Source organism: Embiotoca jacksoni, unplaced genomic scaffold (assembly GCF_022577435.1).
Source record: "Embiotoca jacksoni isolate LCO1_2020_lvr unplaced genomic scaffold, fEmbJac1.0.p SCAF_18, whole genome shotgun sequence".
Classification (NCBI taxonomy): domain Eukaryota; kingdom Metazoa; phylum Chordata; class Actinopteri; family Embiotocidae; genus Embiotoca; species Embiotoca jacksoni.
The window spans coordinates 6,915,300-6,923,758 of NW_027185318.1; the positions used below are offsets into that span (position 1 = coordinate 6,915,300).

The following is an 8,459-nucleotide window of genomic DNA, read 5'->3' on the forward strand; positions in this document are numbered from 1 at the left end:
GAAGCAGCGCAAGCAGAACCAAGGCAAAAAGTTCAGGAGCGCTCACGATGAGGAGGAGAAGAAAGGCTTAATACAGAAGAACATCCACTTGAGATGGGAACAGTTTCTAATGTTGGAGCTCCATCTGAATGAATGTAAATGCAGCATGATGACAAACTTGAAGGATTCGCGGAGGGGAAGAAAGATCCCAGAGCAGAGAGATAGCAGAACCAGAAAGAAGTGAAGCTTAAAAAAAACAACAACAAAAAAACAATGGAGGTCCAGAAGGAGATACTGTAATCAGGTTTTTAAGACAAGTGAACATCATTCAACTAGACCTGTTCCATAAGAGAACGGGAGCAAGTCCATTAAGAGCCCAAAAATAGACATGCTCCATAACTGCTTTGTCCTCACCCTGTAGCTCACAGTAAAACGTCCTCTGACCATGTAGTGCACATCTGTGAGTGTGTGCGTGTGTGTGGGTGTGTGTGTGTGTGTGTGTGTGTGCGTGTGTGTGTGAGAGAGAGAAATACAGAAAAAAAAAAAAAGAAAAAGAAAAGGACAAAGAGAGAGAGAGAGCAAAAGAAATGTAATGGGTGAGTAACCTGTGTGATCAGCTTTGCCTGAGGAAAGCTGCTTTAGGTGCCTTGTGATGGCTGGCATTAGGCTGATAATATCTGGCACCTGAAACAGATTGAGTCTAACACCAATTAATCTTAAAGCCAAAATGATCAAATGTTCAACTCTGCAGAGACTGAACGAGTCCTTCCAGTTTAGGTTGGTTTAAGATCAAAAACCTGTAGCGTTCAAAATCATTTCATCTTTTCCTGCTTGCATGTTCATGTGTGCGCAATTCATGATTTAAAGAGGGGCGGGGGAAAGGGGGGGAGGGGGACCATCCAGAAAGCGGAGATAAATATAGACGTAAAATGTGGTGGCATCCAAAAAGCTACAGCAATCGCAGACACACCTAAATGTGCCAGAGCTGAGTGAAACAAGACTCGGGCGAGGAACAAGCCTTTTCACTTTAAAGCTGTGCACTTTAGCAATCACAAAGCCCGGGTACTCGTTGCAAGCGAAAGGATTTGGGCGTTTAATGCATTCCTACCCTTTATTCACGGCACAGACGACTTTATCCAAGACGACACTCCACTTCAACAGTTTAGGGGTTTGGCAGGCCAAGCATATGAAAGACGAAGGGGGGTTCTTTTAAAGCAGCGAGCAGAAGTATAGTGTGCCTTGGTGGGGGTGACTGAGCCATGAAAACGTATGCATTTCTGGGTCTTATCGTCAACTCACAGCTGTCTCTCTCTTCCCCTCCCTCTTTGCGAAGAAAAATAAGTTTCCTTGTGCTTCTGTCTTATTTTTGTACTTCCTGATCTTTGATTTAACAGCAGGCCTCCACTGCACAATCCTTTGATGTCCATGCACAAAATAGTCCTGTTAATGAGCTTGCTGTACTATCAGCAGCATGTATACTTCATTTCTTACAAGACAGACAAAAAAAAAAAAAAAAAGAATAAATACAAACATGTTGAGTCGTGAAATATACCGTCCTACCAGTTTGCATTGGGAAACATTTGACATTGGTGAACTTTAATGTCGACATCCTGTAGCCAGATGGCCAATTTACCACATTCTCAAATTAACATAATGGATAGTAGGAGTGGTACAGTACACGTATTTATCACAAAATGTTCAGCACAATATGTTCTGCACAGTGTGTTCTGCCCGATCTGCAACTCTGTTCACATGGCCTACCAGGTGAAACGAGACATGCCTGGAAAGTGATGGTTTCTGAATAAAGAATAGCAGCACTGTACAAACAGGAAACGATGACAACTGTGGATCAACATTGTGCAACCTAATTAAGGCAATGTTCTCTCTCTGTAAATGGCTTCATCAAAACTCATTTATGAAAGCATTGCTCGACTGCGTCTATTACTTTCTGAAGTCTAAAACACACTGGGGCGCCAGCCATTCCCCCACGACAGCCTCTGTTCATAGAGTCTGACAGGAAAAAAGGTAATAACAAAAAAACACCAAGATTCTTGCTGTGGATATGTGACTATACTCAGTCATACACGACACAGAGAAGCCCCCCCCCGCCCCCCTTACGATAATGTTCATTCACATTCAAATCGTTTTTTAATTAAGCTAGAAAAAAAAAAAAACAGGCAGTTATCTCCCCCTACTGTTTCCTGGGTATCTTCCGAAGATATGTCGTTTTAGTACAATATTTCCTGCACGCGTTTCCCTTTACATAGCTTGCCTGCACACCTGCGACAACAGCAGTACAGAGAGGTCATTTTGTACAAAACCAACATTCATTCTGGAAGATTTACACCTTGTTTGACTAACCCGGACTGCTTTTAGCATTTTGGTACAGAACGAGGGCCGAGGATGTTGCCACACATCCCTTGCATAGGAATTGCTCTAATAAGGGATCAGTTCACAGATTATTTTTGTTATTTTTGGAAACTTTTTTTTAATGCTCTCAAAATGTATCTCGACTATTAAATTCAAATAGTACTAAAAAAAATATATATCTCACTTTTACTTTACAGGGACTGATCCCCACAGGTGCTTAACCCTGGCATGTCGCAGATATAAGCGCTGACCCCCACAGGCGGAGGGGTCTGAATGGCTCTAGACAGAAATGATGGTGCGGTTTGCAGCCAAAGGGTGAGATTTATATTGTGTCAGGGATTTTCCTGAGGCAGCCTGGGTAAAAAGCTCCAGTGTCAGGTCTTTAAGTAGATAGGCCACTAAATAAACGACTGGCATAACAAGGTTTCTGGATCCTATCCTCTGTGCGCTAGGTAAGAGGGGGGGAAGAAAAAAAAAAAGGAATACAGAAAAACATTCTCACGCGCACACACACTCACAGCAAGCCAAGACACAGATGAGCTACTCTCTCATCCAAATTGGGGATGGAGGGACAAAAGAAATGCTTACAAACACACTAGCAGTAACACAGTCTCTGTTTGAGGCAAACGCTCAGGTTCTCCAATCGTAGAAAATAGAGAACGCCGGGTGTGAGTATCCACATGTAGGTTTGTATCGCAGCCAACCACCTCTTTGAAAGCACCTCGTTCTGCTCTCTGATCATCAATAATGAGCTAAAACTGCCAGAAAACACACGCACGGCTCAAACATAATTGAATCTATAACCCTGCAATGCACAGGACTGTGTGCAGCCCTGACAAAAAAAAAAAAACGAGAGCACATACAGCACACATAAAAACAAACGCGCAACTAAACATTAAAACGCCCACACACACAAACTAATGAGCGTGTGCGTTTGTAGGCAAGCCTCCCCTGAGAGAGCGAACCCACAGAAATAACGCTCCACACGGGAGGAGGAGGGAAAACTGCCTGAGAGAAAAATCTGCTAAACAAATACGGCAGGAAACAAAAAGGAAATAGTGCTACATCGCTCCTCTGGCTTGCCTTACTAGCCTTTGCTTCATATTTAGTCTAGTGACAAAGAGACAGATTAAAAACACAGATTAGAGAAACACACAGCTGCTCTCCATTACACCACACTCCTCATTCTCCCCCGACTCTTACCGTTTTAATTATTTTATGATGATGACTGAGTGTACGGGAAACCAGTGGTGCAAAGTTCCAGTTGGAAAAAGGTGGAAATGTTAAAATGCCTGCTTATATCTTTATTAGCAGAATACAGTGAACTCGCATCAGGATTATTATATTTTATTATTACAACTACAATTCATTTTTATCTCATCATGAGGAAACAAATGAATGTATTGTTGATCTTAAACATAAAGAGCAAGACTTATTTTGTCATATGCGAGGTTTGGTTTAAACTTGATCCTTTTTTTGCAACAAACGTTTTAGTCCAACTTTTACTCCAGTCGTGAATTTGATTACTTTTTATGACTGCTGACTTCAGTTGTTGACAAACTATTAACTGAACACATCTTGACATTCCTAGACACGTCAGAAACGTCGGGAAGTTGGGAGTCACAGTCTACCGCCGCCCTCTATTCTGACCGAACCACTGACAATATGTATGCTAAAAGCAGAGCATGTAGGTGTGGTGATGGCCAAGAACAGCAATCAGCAGAGCCATTAATCATAACCGGTGGCAAATGCAATATTTTCTGGGGCTGTCCGTGAGACTGCATGCAGGAAGGTGGAAGAGGTGCCAGGCTGAACGTGCCGTTCTGTGGCTGCTGGCAGCCTCGGTGACGGCGTGCCATAAAAATGTGTCATAGCATGTTAGTTTGGTGATTAAACAAAGCAAACAGACAGTGCGGCGAAGGAGAGGAGGATCAATGAAAAGACGAGTGTTGAAGGGAGAAAATAAAGAAGCAGAAACATAGATGGAGTGGGACAAAATGGACTGAACTGCAGTGCTTTTAGCACGTTTAGATTCTTGTCCGTCGTGCAAGACAGTAAAAGTTATAAGAATCTTCAGTAACAAAAAGCCCCTTGCAACAACTAGTGTGGCTCAAAAAGAAAAAAAACAACTGAACACAGAAGAAGTGTGGAAAGCTTTTATGTATTTAGGAGAACTGAAGCCGTTTTAAAAACAAAAGGTCACAATGTTGAAATGATTTCTCTCTGTGTGTGAATGTAATTACTGAATAAAAAAAAATATTTAAAAGCAACCTTGCTTTCCTTTCGGTGCATATTAAAACAATTTTACACAGTCATGTAGACAGCAGAAGAAAATACCACAATGGGACAAAAGCAGGCAGTCGTTGTAGACAAACGTTGCCATTTGATTGGAGCGACTACTGTCACTTGGCAACTCCAGCAGTGACAGATGTGACAGCGGGTATGAAAAGTAGGCCAGGTTCACTCAGGCTGGTGAAGGAGTCACGATGCCAATGTTCAGATCAGTCATCAAAAAACATCCAAGTCATCAGGAAATAAACTGTAATGTAAAGTGCTAAAATGCCAATATCTCAGAGATTTAAAAAAAAAAAAAAAAAAAAATACCTGAATATATCTTGTTGTAATCTCATAACCGAGTTTTCAAGAGTGCCAGTATGTCCAAAAAAAAATGAAAGGGCAGAATCGTGATTACTAAAGCTATTACACTAAATTTGCACAAGAACATCTACTGGTTCATACAAATTGTCTTTGGGGAAGGATTCATTTCTTTGCTGCTATACTGTGATATGCAACTTTATTACATTTTTTTTTTTTTTAAATGGAATGAATTTTTCTCTCAATTTAATTCTTATTTGCAGTTATTGTTCATGTGTGACATTAGACGTTTAATAAAGATGTCAGAAAAGGCAGATTTCTCTATGAAACTCCAGACCGCTTACATCAGAGTCTGTCTTTCATCCGGACCAACACTTTCCGTGTGTTAAAAGTAATCCACTAGGCAGAGGAACAAAGAAAAGAAAAAGTGCACTTGCCAACACGAGAACAATTATTTATCCCAAATGTTTATGGATTTATCCTACACCAATCTTTTATAATCAAATAATATAACAAACTAAAAGCAGCAACATTTTCCATTTCAAACAAAGGTGTTTTGATATCCACTCAGTCACATTTGGCTCAACTGCAAGGGTGAATAATTTGCACAATTCCTAAGAGTTTTAGCAAAAATCTGTCCTCTGCTCTAACACCACCACACCATCCCAGCTCCCAGCTTAGAAGTAAAATGAGTGTTTCAGACAGTGTCTGCAGAGCTATTAGGACCTCAGTCTAAAATTAGAAAAAGAGATCATCACATTTGATGATGTGGAACTGCTTTATGGGGCTGTCTGTTGGTGGGGGGCAAGCTGGCAGCTCAATGAGCCATAGGAGTGCCAGTTTTGTGCTCTCACTGGGGTCTGCTGTAGAGTGAGATGAAACTGGCAGGGAGGGCTGCCTCAATACAGAACCATAATGGTTTACTCTTAATGGATGCCGCGAGGGGCCAAAGTTCATTACTCTCTGCGTGGGAGACTTCGGATAGGGCGAAACTTGAAAATGCATTGTCACTCACACGGTTACACTTGAGGCAGGCACCCCGAGGCGACTGAGCAGGGTAAAGGAAAAAAAAAAACTAAAGAAAAAAAAAAACTACAGAGAATGTGTACTTTCCTGCACACCCTCACACAGATACAGTCCCCTTACAGACAGCACCAGGGAGTGTTAGCGTTTTAGTTAACAGAAAGCTAAGAGCTCTTTCTCAAGAGGACTTTGATAATATTGCTAATTATTCAGTGATAGTAAAAAAAAAAAAAAAAAAAAAAAAAAAAAAATTTAAAAAAAGAGCTCCGTGCTAATACTTTCCCTCTCCTCGGTATACCTTTTAAAAGAAGCCCAATGCGCTAGCTCAGCTGAAAAAGCCAAACTAATGCACACAAATGCAGACGCAGGCTCCTTCTAAACCACCAAGCAAAGATAGGCTATTTTACTGCTGCTTTTGCCATCGAAAGGGGAAGTGATATGTAGCGTTAAATTGGAAGTCACAGCAATAGTCATTTAACAAGCTGGTTTTAAGAGACATGCCTCATGAGCCGAAAATGGTTTCACAACTTCGAGAGGGTCTACTTGGTCAAAACAAAAAAAAAAAAGGAAACGCCGTGCCTCAACTGAGCTGCAACAAGAAGGGGAAAGTATTTCGTGCTTCCAAGGGATGCTCAGTTATTATGACAGGAGCAGTCCAAACTGTTGGGGGTAATTGGTATGAACACAACAAAACTACGACGCATGTGTGCAAAAAGCGGTTTGTCGGTTCTTCTGCATCTTGTGGGAACTCCGTTTCGCAGACTTTTTTAACCTGCCAGTGAAATCAGGCAGACTAAAGTGAGACCTGAGCCGTGCTGCGCGGTGCTCCACAACAATTCCTTTCTTACTCTGCTTTCGCCCATTCAACGCTACTTTCAGTGTTTTAGTCGATGTGCATGCACTACATAGGCACCCAGAAACACACCCACTTTATCCACCGAGGCCCCGGGCATACTCTTACAAACAAGCACACACACACACACACACACACCAATGCGGGGGGGGGGGGGGGGGGGGGGGGGGGATGCTGTGTAAAAAGGAAGTACAGGATGCATGCTTTGAGCTCAACGAGAGGTGAGAATACGAGATAAGGAATTGGAAGAATAACAGGATGAAGAGTCAGGAAGCACGCTGATGGGGTGTGCGTGTCAGTGATGTGGATTCAAACAGTCCTTGGCCCCATTTTGTGTCGACTGTTGCCCTGGAACCGTGTTTTCTGGTCGGTGGGAAAAGGGGATATCTTTTTCCTTTGCAAAAGGAGGGGCTCAAGAAAAGTGACATTTCCTGCCGGTAGCCAATGGGCTCTTGTTAGGATACAAAGCTGCACCTCAAGGATGCAGCCAGAGAGTTAGGTAGATAGCCATGAGCTTAAAATACGGACTACCACTTAGAGGCTCTAAAATTGTGAACCATTGTTCATTTCTTAAATACATTTGGACTGCGTGTACACACAGCTGCCTCCTCTGTCATGCAACAATGGCAGGAAAGGTCCAGCTGTCAGAAGAGGAAAAAGGAGAGGAAGAGGGCGGAAGGAAAGGCTCTGACTGTCAATGTGACTGGAGAAGATAACATGCACCGTGCTTCCTGTCCCCACCCGTAACTAAGGAGACCACTGTGCACACCACCAATGGCGAGGATGGGAGGGAAGATAATTCGTCACTCTCCCTACATCAGTTTAAACAGCGACAAATAAATGTGTGACTTTATGTCTCTATGTGGTTCAATCTTTTTGTTGTTGTTGTTGCTTGTACCCAGAAGGGAAAATTTACCCATACCTCCAAAAAAAAAAATAAGCAGAATCCGCAGGAAAGTACAGTGGGGAAAAAAAAACGAACGCTAAACATGAAGGGCGCGCGATGGAAGGGGGTTACATTCAGGGAACCTTTTCAATCACAGTTGAACACAGAAGGGAGGATAAGACCGGAGCTGCATTTTAACTGTAAACCCTGGGCAAATCCTTACATCAACTGTGACTGCTGATCTTTGGCAAGGAACAGATGGGAGCTGGCAGAATCCTGCCAGAAGTGCACCGCTCAGAATGTCAACAAACAGACTCAAGAAAATATCTTTATTTAATAGATGTTTGTAGGCAGGGAAGTGGCAGAATGAGGGACAACCACATTCCTTTAATCTCTCATTATCAGGGAATGAGGTCACTCGATTACAGCAGGAAGACATTGATGCCTCAAAACGGAGGCCGAAGCAAACAGTGTGTCATTAGCGATTAATCTTCAATGCTTTTGCCTCCGACATTCAGTCTCCTCACCTGATTATAGAGCAAAATTAAAAGCTCAACACTAGCCGACAAAAAGGGAAGCAGGAGTTTGTTTTTGTTACTGGATCAAAACCTGATGTTACTGAAGATGTATTCATTCAAAATGACAAGAAATGTAAACATGTTAAAGCAGATGTTCAAGGTGCCTTCTATTTGTTCAGCTCGGCAACATGGCTGTGATTCAATAGTGTTAAAAACTATCGCCCGAGATACGGAT

General features: G+C 42.3%; 1 protein-coding gene across 6 annotated transcripts in view; it reads right to left on the bottom strand.

Moving 5' to 3' along the window:
• The window catches only part of qkia (QKI, KH domain containing, RNA binding a), a 77,180-nt gene that overhangs the window by 54,267 nt on the left and 14,454 nt on the right, over positions 1-8,459 (bottom strand). The window lies entirely within an intron of this gene.